General features: G+C 39.2%; 1 protein-coding gene across 1 annotated transcript in view; it reads left to right on the forward strand.

Moving 5' to 3' along the window:
* The first annotated feature begins 2,775 nt into the window (after positions 1–2,775).
* slc13a2 (solute carrier family 13 member 2) overlaps positions 2,776–12,316 on the forward strand; it is a 55,958-nt gene continuing 46,417 nt past the window's right edge. The window contains exon 1 of the mRNA XM_070434688.1: positions 2,776–3,184. The gene's annotated coding sequence lies outside the window, so the exon portion shown is untranslated. The remainder of the gene's footprint in view (positions 3,185–12,316) is intronic.

The raw sequence follows: 12,316 nt of genomic DNA on the forward strand, positions 1-12,316 counted from the left end.
TCCCGGAACATGTTCCAGTCTGTGATAGCAAAACAGTCCTGGAGTTTAGCATCTGCTTCACCTGACCACTTTTTTATAGACCGAGTCACTGGTGCTTCCTGCTTTAATTTTCCTTGTAAGCAGGAATCAGGAGGATAGAATTGTGGTCGGATTTACCAGATGGAGGGCGAGGGAGAGCTTTTTACGCGTCTCTGTGTGTGGAGTAAAGGTGATCTAGAATTTTTTCCCCTCAGGTTGCACATTTAACATGTCGATAGAAATTAGCTAGAACTGATTTAAYTTTTCCTGCATTAAAGTCTCCGGCCACTAGGAGCGCCGCACCTGGGTGAGCGGTTTCCTGTTTGCTTATTTGCTTATACAGCTGACTGAGTGCGGTCTTAGTGCCAATATCTGTCTGTGGTGGTAAATAAACTGCCATGAAAAGTATAGCTGAAAATTCTCTTGGCAAATAGTGTGGTCTGTATTTTATCACAAGATACTATAGACTTCCTTAGATTTCGTGCACCAGCTGTTGTTTACAAATATGCACAGACCACCCCCCCCCCTCGTCTTACCGGAGTGTGCTGTTCTATCTTTTATCTTTGCGACTGAGACGTTGTTCCTCATATATATTTCCATTTCACAATAACGGCAGAAATTTGACAAACTGACTTGTTGGAAAGTTGGCATCCTATGACGATGCCACATTGAAAGTCACTGAGCTCTTCCGTAAGGCCATTCTAGTGCCGGTGTTTGTCTATGGAGATTGCATGGCTGTGTGCTCGATTTTATATACCTGTCATCAACGGGTGTGTCTAAAATAGCCGAATCCACTAATTTGAAGGGTTGTCCACATACTTTTGTGTATACATAGTGTAATATTACATGATATGGTATTTAGTGCCAAGGGGGCTAGAATTCTTCCTCATTATGTTTTCACCATTGGTCAAGCGTTCTGTAATTGTGGGAGTGTAAGCATTTCTTTTATCTTTTTATCAGCTTTGGCGCTGTAGTTTACGACTTAATTGAAGTTGTTGAGAGAAGAAAGGGACATAATGTTCTTACAGTATGTAAGGATTTATGATCTTAAAGCAGGAACATTAGCATTGATTTCTTTATAAGTGCYTTAGCGCGTACTGTGCTTACAGTTCTTACGAATTCCCAGTGTCTGTATGCTCGCCGACAAATAGATTTACACTGTTTACACTGTATTTGCACTGCATAGTCCAAAGTCAAATCGTAAGTTTGTTTCTTCGGTCAAATTCAAAAGGTCACATTTTAATTCTTTCCCAAACCATAATTGTCAAATAAATGTCATAATATCTAATGTCTGCCAATTTGTCTGCCTTTGTATTGATCAGGCCATTATAAAACAGTTATAACATATTAAAACAACTGATTATCTGAAAGCCACCAGTTTGGGGGACAGTCCACGGAATACTGATAAAATGGTTGGAATGCCACTTTGTCGACATCATAGGATCGTATTCACACATACTGTATCCTTTGTGTGTCAACAGTACACTGATGCTGCTTTCCGACTGTAACATGAGTGTCACAATAGTGTGCTGTATATGTCAAAAGCAGAGTTCTAAGGTCCCACAGCAAACACAACTACAGAGACAGGCAATGTATAATTGGATCATTGTGTGTAATTGGATCATGACGGTAGGCCGTCATTGTAAATAAGAATTTGTTCTTAACTGACTTGTCTAATTAAATGAAGGTTAAATAATTKTAGATTTTTAATTATCAAAGGTTTTTCATTATAACTGTGACAATAGCTTAAAAATCATTAATTTGTTCCTTTTTTTTAAGTACTAAAGTCTAAAACACGCGTTCGAGTAAAATAGGGAAAAACGTATTCACCAAGGGCTTTAAATAAGGGTCAGCAACTGAGAGCCTGAGAGGATCTGCAGAGAAGATTGGGAGAAACTCCTTAAATACAGGTGTGCCAAGCTTGTAGCATCACACCCAAGAAGACTCGAGGCTGTAATCGCTGCCAAAGGTGCTTCAACAAAGTACTGAATTTACTTTTAATAGTTCAGCAAATATGTCTAAAAAACAGTTTTTGCTTTGACATTATGGGTTATTGTGTGTAGATTGATGAAACGATTTAATCAATTTTAAAATAAGGCTATAACCTAACAAATTGTGCAAAAAGTCAAGGGGTCTGAATACTTTTCAAAGGCACTGTGTGTGGTGTGTGTGTGCGGTGTGTGTGTGTGTGTGTGTTGTGTGTGTGTGTGTGGTGTGTGTGTGTGTGTGTGTGTGTGTGTGTGTGTTGTGTGTGTTGTGTGTGTGTGTGTGTGTGTGTGTGCGTGTGTGTGCTGTGTGTCCTGTGTGTGCCTGTGTGTGCCTGTGTGTGCTGTGTGTGCCTGTGTGTGCCTGTGTGTGTCTGTGTGTGTCTGTGTGTCTGTGTGTGTGTGTGTGTTATGTGTCTGACACATGTTCTGGGTTCACCAGCAGGGCACATGCCAGAGTAAACCCACTTGCTTATCACCACGGCAATAGATGAAAAGGGGTTTCAAGTAACTTCCAATAATAGTGTGTGTGATAAATCATTGGAATTTGACATTTAGATAAAGTTGAAAGAACTTTATTGTCTGGTAAATCAATACTCTATAGTTTGGTGATCACTCTCCTCTTTCTCCCTCCCTCACTTCTCCTATCCTTTACCCTTCCCTCACTCTTTCTCCTTTTCCTATCTCTCTCTCACTCTCTATGATCACCCTCCCCTTGTGGTTGAGTTAATGTTTAATACTTTCTCTGTGATATAAACAGTAAATGACAGTCTTATTAGACACATTTCCTGCTACGCTGTCAGCCTGGAGCACACCTTTCCCACTACCTTACCAGTAGCTAACCTGAGGCTTACCTGTATTTGACCTGTGGCTCAGCCAGGAGTGCAGATGTACCTTTCTGTTCACTGCTTTCTGGGTTACTTTTTGGATTCTCTGAACGTTGAGCTATCTGGTGCTCAGGTGTATACCTGACCAAACAGTTTTTCGTGTTACCTGTAGGTTAGTAGTAAGTTAACGCTAGGTTACCTGTGGTCCAGGTGTGTTTTCTGTCTCTGGGTTACCTGTCTGTTGGAGAGCCATGGTTGGGTGTAGCTGGCTGTGGAGCCATAGGAACTACCTCATTATCTTCCTCACCCCACTTCTCCCTCCTGCCTCTGCCTCTGCTCACCCCCACCAGTAATGTGTGTGTGTGTGTGTGGTGTGTGTGTGTTGGTGTGTGTGTGTGTGTGTGTGTGTGTGTGTGTGGTGTGTGTGTGTGTGTGTGTGTGTGGTGTGTGTGTGTGTGTGTGTGTGTGTGTGTGTGTGTGTGTGTGGTGTGTGTGTGTGTGGTGTTGGTAGCATTTTACATCCTATTGAAAATATTTTCAAATCAAATGTTATTTGTCACATGCTTCGTAATCAATAGGTGTGGACTAACAGTGAAATGCTTACTTATGGGCCCTTCCCAACAATGCAGAGAGAAAAAAGAAAAACAATAGAAAATACACAATGAGTAACGATAATTTGGCCATATACACAGGCTACCACTTCTGAGTTGATGTGCAGGGGTACGAGGTAATTGAGGTAGATATGTACATATAGGTAGGGGAAAAGTGACTAGGCAACAGGATCGACAATAAGCGGTAGCAGTAGGGTATGTTATGAGTAAAAAGAGTGCAGAAGGATGTCAATGCAGATAGTCCAGGAAGCTATTTGGTTAACTATTTATCAGTCTTATGGTTTGTGGGTAGAAGCTGTTCAGGGTCCTGTTGGTTCCAGACTTGGTGCATCGGTACCGCTTGCCATGGGGTAGCAGAGAGAGCAGTATGACTTGGTGGCTCGAGTCTTTGACAATTTTTAGGCATTCCTCTGACACCGCCTGGTATAGAGTTCCTGGATGGTAGGGGCCCTTACCCTCTGTAGCGGCTTGTGGTCAGAAGCCAAAGAGTTGCTGTACCAAGCAGTGATGCGGCCAGTTAAGATTTATTTTATTTTATTTTTTATTTTACCGTTATTTTACCAGGTAAGTTGACTGAGAACACGTTCTCATTTGCAGCAACGACCTGGGGAATAGTTACAGGGGAGAGGAGGGGGATGAATGAGCCAATTGTAAACTGGGGATTATTAGGTGACCGTGATGGTTGAGGGCCAGATTGGGAATTTAGATGCTCTCAATGGTGCATTTGTGTGTCGACCATGTTAAATCCTTAGTGATGTGAACACAGAGGAGCTTGCCTGGTTAGAGGGATATTGATTGGTATCCATGATGATGAGGAAGAGGTTCTAAATCAGAATGAGCCAGCAGTTCTGAGGAGGGAACATGTTGATGTCATCAAAACACAGTGAGGAGCGAGGCTCCAAAATACCAAGGTTCATTATTAGATGACAGCAGATACTAGTAGATATATATTAAATATAAAAATATATATCTAGSGTCTACCGAACATTCCTCACCATGCTAGTTTGCCTGGAAGAGAATCAAACATAGAAAAAAGAATACTGTGATCGCAGGGTCATGCTCAGTATGCACAAGATTGAAAAACATGTTGAAAGARTTTGAAACAGAACAAGTAAATCAAATTAGTGTTATTATTGGTCAGGTTCAGGACATTTAGTAACATATCTCCTCTGTTTCAAACTGTTTTCTCTTACTTCATGCCTACTGAACACAAAGCATGTCCTATTGGGCGGTTACATGTGGATAGATAGGGGGATAATAAGGCAATAGGATGGGATAAGCTTTATTGTTCATGGAAATTGTCAGTACTGCTGTATAAAAAATTATAAACCGTGTAGTTTGGTCCTGGATGCTCATTGGCTGAAAGCGATAGTTATATCAGACAATATACCATGGGTATGATGCAACATTACTTGTTTATTGTTCTAATTATGTTGGTTGCCAGTTTATAATAACAGTAAGGCACCTCGGGGGGTTGTGGTATATGGTCAATATACAGRGGATAATCCATGCATAAAAACAGCCCGWAGCCACGGTATATTGCCATATACCACACCTCCTCAGGCCTTATTGCTTAAATATACACTCTTCCAGACCTGGATTCAAATGCATGTATTTGATTATTTGTATTTGAAATACGTATTTTCTCTGTGTTTGAGTATTTTCAAATAATGTGTCCAGAATCATCTCAGGGATTCTTTAATACAGAACAATCTCAACTTTTTTTTCACAAATATATTTCTTAATATTAACAACATTTCAAACATATTGGAAAGACCAAAGTATCAGCTATCACACCATGTAAAAYGGAACAACCCTCTAATTCAGATATTTTTTTCATGAAATGTAACTAACTGTATTAATTCAAATCTGTCCGACACCATAAAAGGCATATCATTTTACATGTACTGTTCAACAAGTGTTTGGTTGGTTGTTCTATTAGATAAACATTAGATTATCAAATATTTCATACAAATCTAGAAACTTATTTTAGTTGTATGTTGTAGTGCTATATAATGCTCCAGGGAAAATAACTTTTGATTATTTGGGGATTTTCAGAAGAAMATTCAGAAGAAAAAATGTCCTAATTTTATTCAACTGTTACCATTTACCTGCAACAAAGACAGCTCAGATGTGTGAGTGCCTTTTGAATTTTAAGATTCAYAACATAAAACAATATTTATAAAGCAAACATTATGCATTGGATCTAGCACAGCCAACACATTCCCCCTTTTTTAAAATTTGTGCCTAAAATGACATACCCAAATCTAACTGCCTGTTGCTCAGGACTTGAAGCAAGGATATGCATATTCTTGATACCATTTGAAAGGAAACACTTTGAAGTTTGTGGAAATGTGAAATTAATGTTGGAGAATATAACACATTAGATATGGTAAAATATAATTTTGTTGTACCATCATCTTTGAAATGCAAGAGAAAGGCCATAATGTATTATTCCAGCACAGGCACAATTTAGATTTTGGCCACTAGATGGCAGCAGTGTATGTGCAACGTTTTAGACTGATCCATTGGATCAGTCTAAAAGAAATGCAGTGGAGAAATGCAATGGTTCATTAACCATTGCATTTCTGATCAAAATGTATCAAGACTGCCCAAATGTGCCTAACTTGTTTATTAATACATTTTTTATTTCATAACTGTGCACTCTCCTCAAACAATAGCACAGTATTTTTCCACTGTAATAGCTACTCTAAATTGGACAGGGCAGATATWTTAACAAGAATTTAAGTCCTGGGAAATGTTCTTGTTACTTACAACCTCATTCTAATCACATTAGCCTACGTCAGCTCAACCGTCCCATGGGGCCCCACCAATCCTGTAGAGGTTGCATTTGTTGCAGAACAGTGATTAAAATATTATTTTCTGAATATTGATCCCCCCCAAAAAGATCTTAGTGAGGTTGGCCATCAGTGACAGAGTTGACAACAAATACTCAAAACAGACATATTTTTSCCTCTAAAAATAAAAGTTCAATACAAACATTTGTAAAATACTTATATAAAATTATTAATTAGAAAATCCCCAATAAAAATATAACCATTACATTTTTTATCTTAATTCAAGTGGTACACAAAGTAGCAATTTAGTTTTTTTAATGTTTATTTTACCTTTATTTAACGAGGCAAGTCAGTTAAGAACACATTTCTATTTACAATGACGGCCTACCAAAATGCAAAAGGCCTTTTGGGATATTTTTTTTTTTATATAGAACAAAACACACATCACGACAAGAGAGACAACACCACATAAGGAGAGGCCTAAGACAACAACATGGAATGGTAGCAACACACCATGACAACAACATGGTAGGAACACAACATGGCAGCAGCACAACATGGTAGCATCACAAAACATGATACAAACATTATTGGGCACAGACAACAGCACAAAATGCAATAAGGTATAGACAACAATACATCACGCAAAGCAGCCACAACTGTCACTAAGAGTGTCCATGATTGAGTCTTTGAATGAAAAGATTGAGATAAAACGTTCCAGTATGAGGGTTGTTTGCAGCTCATTCCAGTCGCTAGCTGAAGCGAACTGAAAAGGGGAGCGGCCCAGGGATGTGTTTGCTTTGGGGACCTTTAACAGAATTTGACTGGCAGAACGGGTGTTGTACGTGGAGGATGAGGTCTGCAGTAGGTATCTCAGATAGGGGGGAGTGAGGCCTTAGAGGGTTTTATAAATAAGTATCAACCAGTGGGTCTTGCGACGGGTATACATAGATGACAGGTTTACAGAGGGGTATAGAGTGCAGTGATGTGTCCTATAAAGAGCATTGATGGCAAATCTGATTGCCGAATGGTAAAGAACATCTAGCCGCTCGAGAGCACCCTTACATGCCGATCTATAAATTACGTCTAGCATTGGTAGGATGGTCATCTGAATCAGGGTTAGTTTGCAGCTGGGGTGAAAGAGGAGTGATTACGATAGAGGAAACTAAGTATACATTTGTGTGCTGAGAGAAGGACAGTGTACGGTCTAGCCATACTCCCAAGTATTTCTATGAGGTGACTACCTCAAGCTTTAAACCCTCAGAGGTAGTAATCACACTTGTGGGGAGGGGCATTCTTCTTACCAAACCACATTGCCTTTGTTTTGGAAGTGTTCTGAACAAGGTCAACGGCAGAGAAAGCTAGTTAGACACTAAGAATGCTTTGTTGTAGAGCATTTAACACAAAATCCGGGGAGGGGCCAGCTGAGTATAAGACTATCATCTGCATATATATGGATGAGAGAGCTTCCTACTGCCTGAGATATGTTGTTGATGTAAATTGAGAAGAGTGTGGGGCCTYGGATCAAGCCTTGGGGTACTCCCTTGGTGACAGGCAGTGGTTGAGACAGCAGATGTTCAGACTTTATACTAGCACTCTGAGAGAGGTACAATGGTTCGTCCTTTAAAAGTTGCAGCGTACTGCGACACAGCTTGCATGGTGCCGCAGAATTCTATGGCACGTTATTTAAGTGCCAACCACTGGTACCATTAATGCTAGTCAGTGCTAGTTTGACCACCAGAGGGCATCTTTGAGTAGCATTTGATAGCCTTCATTAGTGGCTGTACTAGAGAATTTAAAACCTTTTTTGTAAAAACATAGTATATGGGACTGATTTTTAAGAAATGTTGCTTAATTTCTCTAGGCTAGGTGGGAAGGCTTTACGGCAAAAGCAAACCATGCGATTATCTGAGGACAGCACCCCACCATACAAATGCATAACAATCATTTTCAACCAGGCAGGTGGCGACACAAAAGTCAGAAATAACGATATAATTCATGTCTTACCTTTGAAGATCTTCTTCTGTTGGTACTCCAATATGTCCCAGAAACATCAAATGGTCCTTTTTTTATATCCCCAAAATGTAAATTTATTTGGCGCATTTGATTCAGAAAAACACCGGTTCCAACTCGCCCAACATGACTACAAATTATCTAATAAGTTACCTGTAAACTTTGTCCAAACATTTCAAACAACTTTCCTAATCCATCCTTAGGTATCCTAAAACGTAAATAATCGATACATTTAAGACGGAATATACTGTGTTCAATAGCGGATAAAATCAAAGTGGAGCAAGCTACAGGTCGCGCGAGGTGACTCTCATTCTGAATAGCCGTACTTCTTCATTTCTCAAAGGAAAAACATCAACCAATTTCTAAAGACTGTTGACATCTAGTGGANTATCTGAGGACAGCACCCCACCATACAAATGCATAACAATCATTTTCAACCAGGCAGGTGGCGACACAAAAGTCAGAAATAACGATATAATTCATGTCTTACCTTTGAAGATCTTCTTCTGTTGGTACTCCAATATGTCCCAGAAACATCACAAATGGTCCTTTTTTTATATCCCCAAAATGTAAATTTATTTGGCGCATTTGATTCAGAAAAACACCGGTTCCAACTCGCCCAACATGACTACAAATTATCTAATAAGTTACCTGTAAACTTTGTCCAAACATTTCAAACAACTTTCCTAATCCATCCTTAGGTATCCTAAAACGTAAATAATCGATACATTTAAGACGGAATATACTGTGTTCAATAGCGGATAAAATCAAAGTGGAGCAAGCTACAGGTCGCGCGAGGTGACTCTCATTCTGAATAGCCGTACTTCTTCATTTCTCAAAGGAAAAACATCAACCAATTTCTAAAGACTGTTGACATCTAGTGGAAGCCATAGGAAATGCAACCAGGTACCTCATAAATCTAGTTTACCATAGAACCAATTGAAAAGACAGTGAACTCAAAAAAATTATTCCTGGATGGTTTGTCCTCTGAGTTTCACCTGCCAAATAAGTTCTGTTATACTCACAGACATAATTTTAACAGTTTTAGAAACTGTTTTCTATCCAAATCTACCAATTATATGCATATTCTAGCTTCTGGGCCAGAGTAGCAGGCAGTTTACTTTGGGCACGCTTTTCATCCGGATGTCAAAATACCGCCCCCTATCCCAAAGAAGTGAATTAATTTGATTAATTTTATGGTGTTTCTATTCCAAGAAAAATTAAAAACCCTCAGGGTTTCGTTAGGAAGGAACAGAAAATATGGCGCTAACAGTCTGGAGTAGGCTACAGTACTGGGCTATTTAGCTAAAGAATCCCGTGTCGTGCGGGCACGCAGGAGACCGGGGTTCAATTCCCTGATGGGGAGGAAGGAGGTGGCTGTCCTTCTAAATAAGAATTTGTTCTTAACTTCTTGCCGCCCAATTGCCGCTAAACAACCGCTGAATTGCAGAGCGCCAAATTCAAAATAAAATCAAAAAAAAAATTATAATCATGAAATCACAACTGAAATATACCAAAACACAGCTTAGCTTGTTGTTATTCCACCTATCGTGTCAGATTTTTAAAATGTGCTTTACAGCGAAAGCAATCCAAGCGCTTGTGAGTTTATCAATCACTAGACAAAACAGTAAGAACAGCTAGCCTCAAATTAGCTTGGTCACGAAAGTCAGAAAAGCAATAAAATGAATCGCTTACCTTTGATAATCTTCGGATGTTTGCACTCACAAGACTCCCAGTTACATAATAAATGTTATTTTTGATCGATAAAGATTKGTTTTATAACCAAAAACCACCATTTGGTTTGCGCGTTATGTTCAGAAAACCACAGGCTCGTTCCAAAAAGTATCCGTAATGTTCGGAGAAACATGTCAAACGTTTTTTATAATCAATCCTCAGTTGTTTTTACATACATAATCGATAATATTTCAACCGGACGGTAACCTATTCAATACTACAGAGAAAGAAAATGTCGAGCTACATCTCTCGCGCGCAGGAACTAATCAAGGACACCTGACGCATTTTGAAAAATGCACTATTTTTAAAATAAAAGCTTGAAACTATGTCTAAACCCTGGACACAGCCTGAGGAGCCATTGGAAAAGGGAATCTGGTTGATACCCCTTTAAATGGAGGAGGGGCAGCAACGGAAAGGGATTCTTCAAATAAAAGGCACTTCCGGGTTGGTTTCCTCAGGTTTTTCGCCTGCAAAATCAGTTCTGTTATACTCACAGACAATATTTTAACCGTTTTGGAACTTTAGAGTGTTTTCTATCCCAATCTGTCAATTATATGCATATTCTAGCATCTGGACCTGAGAAATAGTCTGTTTACCTTGGGAACGTTATTTTTCCAAACATAAAAAATTCTGCTCCTAGCTGAAAGAGGTTAACTGACTTACCTAGTTAAATCAAGGTTACACTAAGAGCATAACATGTCTACACCTAATTGTATAATTGTAGTCTAACCAATTATCCAAACGAAGATTCAGTGAAAGTAAAACAAGTATTGATTTATCAAGACCAATCCCCATGCTTGTCTCAGAGCAGCGCGGAGGGAGGGGCGCGGATGGGAGCCCCCATCCACTCTGGAGTCCCATCCACAAAGTATCAAAATACAGAAAAGTGTTGGTAAAGGTATATTGTCATGCTAATAGCCCCAACTGGGCAATTATAATACTGTACATGGTGTCCAGGTCAGGATAACCAAAACATGTATTTATTAAAGACGATCAAAAAGAATGTTGGTACTTATTTTATTTTGATCAAAACCATGAATGAGTCACTCAGCTTTATGTACATTAGGTGCCGGGCTTTATGACTGTGCCATCAACTTGATAATATATAACGATATTTTGGAGGTTATTTTGTTTAAAAAAATACGAAAGTGATCGATTGTAATCTGAATAAAGGCCCAAATAATATTTGTAAATGCCATTTCTTTTTTTAGAGGGAGATAAACGCTGAGCCAATTGTGCGCCGCCCTATGGGACTCCTAATRATGGTCGGATGTGATACATAATAATACTTTTTGTCGRATTATTTGTTTTGTCTTTTCTGGTGGATTAAAATGAAATTGCAACCAATCACGGCCGGTTGTGATACAGCCAACCTAACATTTGACGATACATTTGACAATATAATTCTCCCCCCACCCAACTTCTAGGCAAGTCTATTGTCCAGCTACCTGCTAATAGCCATAATGGCGCTGTACAATGTGACCGTATGAGAGTATTTTCCAGAAAGCAACAAGGTAAACAACATTTGTTTACCTTCATTAGACAAATTTGTTCCTATATTTCTGTAATTCAGTGATATTTATTCCCATAGTAATTTGTTATGGATCCATAACTAAATAAGCATCGGCATTTTGAAAGAGTATTTTTAATCTTTATTTTATTAACGAAAGAATAAAGATGGCATTATTAGTTACATTGTTTTAGTTTGAACGTTCCGACTGGCATTAAGAACAGCGGGAACGTTTCCCTAGTCAACGCCTTTATTAGTGCAATGCCCCTTAAAGTGCTGCTCTGTGCTATCCACTGTGGAGGTGCCCCCTTTCCTCATCCTCCCGTCCCAACGGGCTAGGTTCGTCTTCTGTGCGTGGGGCCCATCCCGTGCCCCTGCCCTTGTGCCTTGAACCTCGCACACTTTCAGTGGATACAGCTGGAGAACTGCAAGGCAATCCCATTGTGCGCCACTCGGGAGCCATGACCAATATCAAATTAAATCAAATTCATACACATGGTTAACAGATGTTAATGCAAGTGTAGCAAAATGCTTGCACTTCTAGTTCTGACCATGCAATAATATCTAACAAGTAATCTAACAATTTCACAACAACTACCTTTTACACACAAGTGTAAAGGAATMAATAAGAATATGTACATATCAATATATGGATGAGCAATGGCCGAACGGCATAGGCAAAATGCAGTAGATGGTATAGAGAATAGTATACACATATGAGATGAGTAATGTAGGGTATGTAAACATTATATAAAGTGGCATTGTTTAAGTGACTAGTGATACATTTKATACATCCAATTTTTTATTATTAAAGTGGCTA

The sequence above is a fragment of the Salvelinus sp. IW2-2015 genome, linkage group LG23 (assembly GCF_002910315.2).
Source record: "Salvelinus sp. IW2-2015 linkage group LG23, ASM291031v2, whole genome shotgun sequence".
Classification (NCBI taxonomy): domain Eukaryota; kingdom Metazoa; phylum Chordata; class Actinopteri; order Salmoniformes; family Salmonidae; genus Salvelinus; species Salvelinus sp. IW2-2015.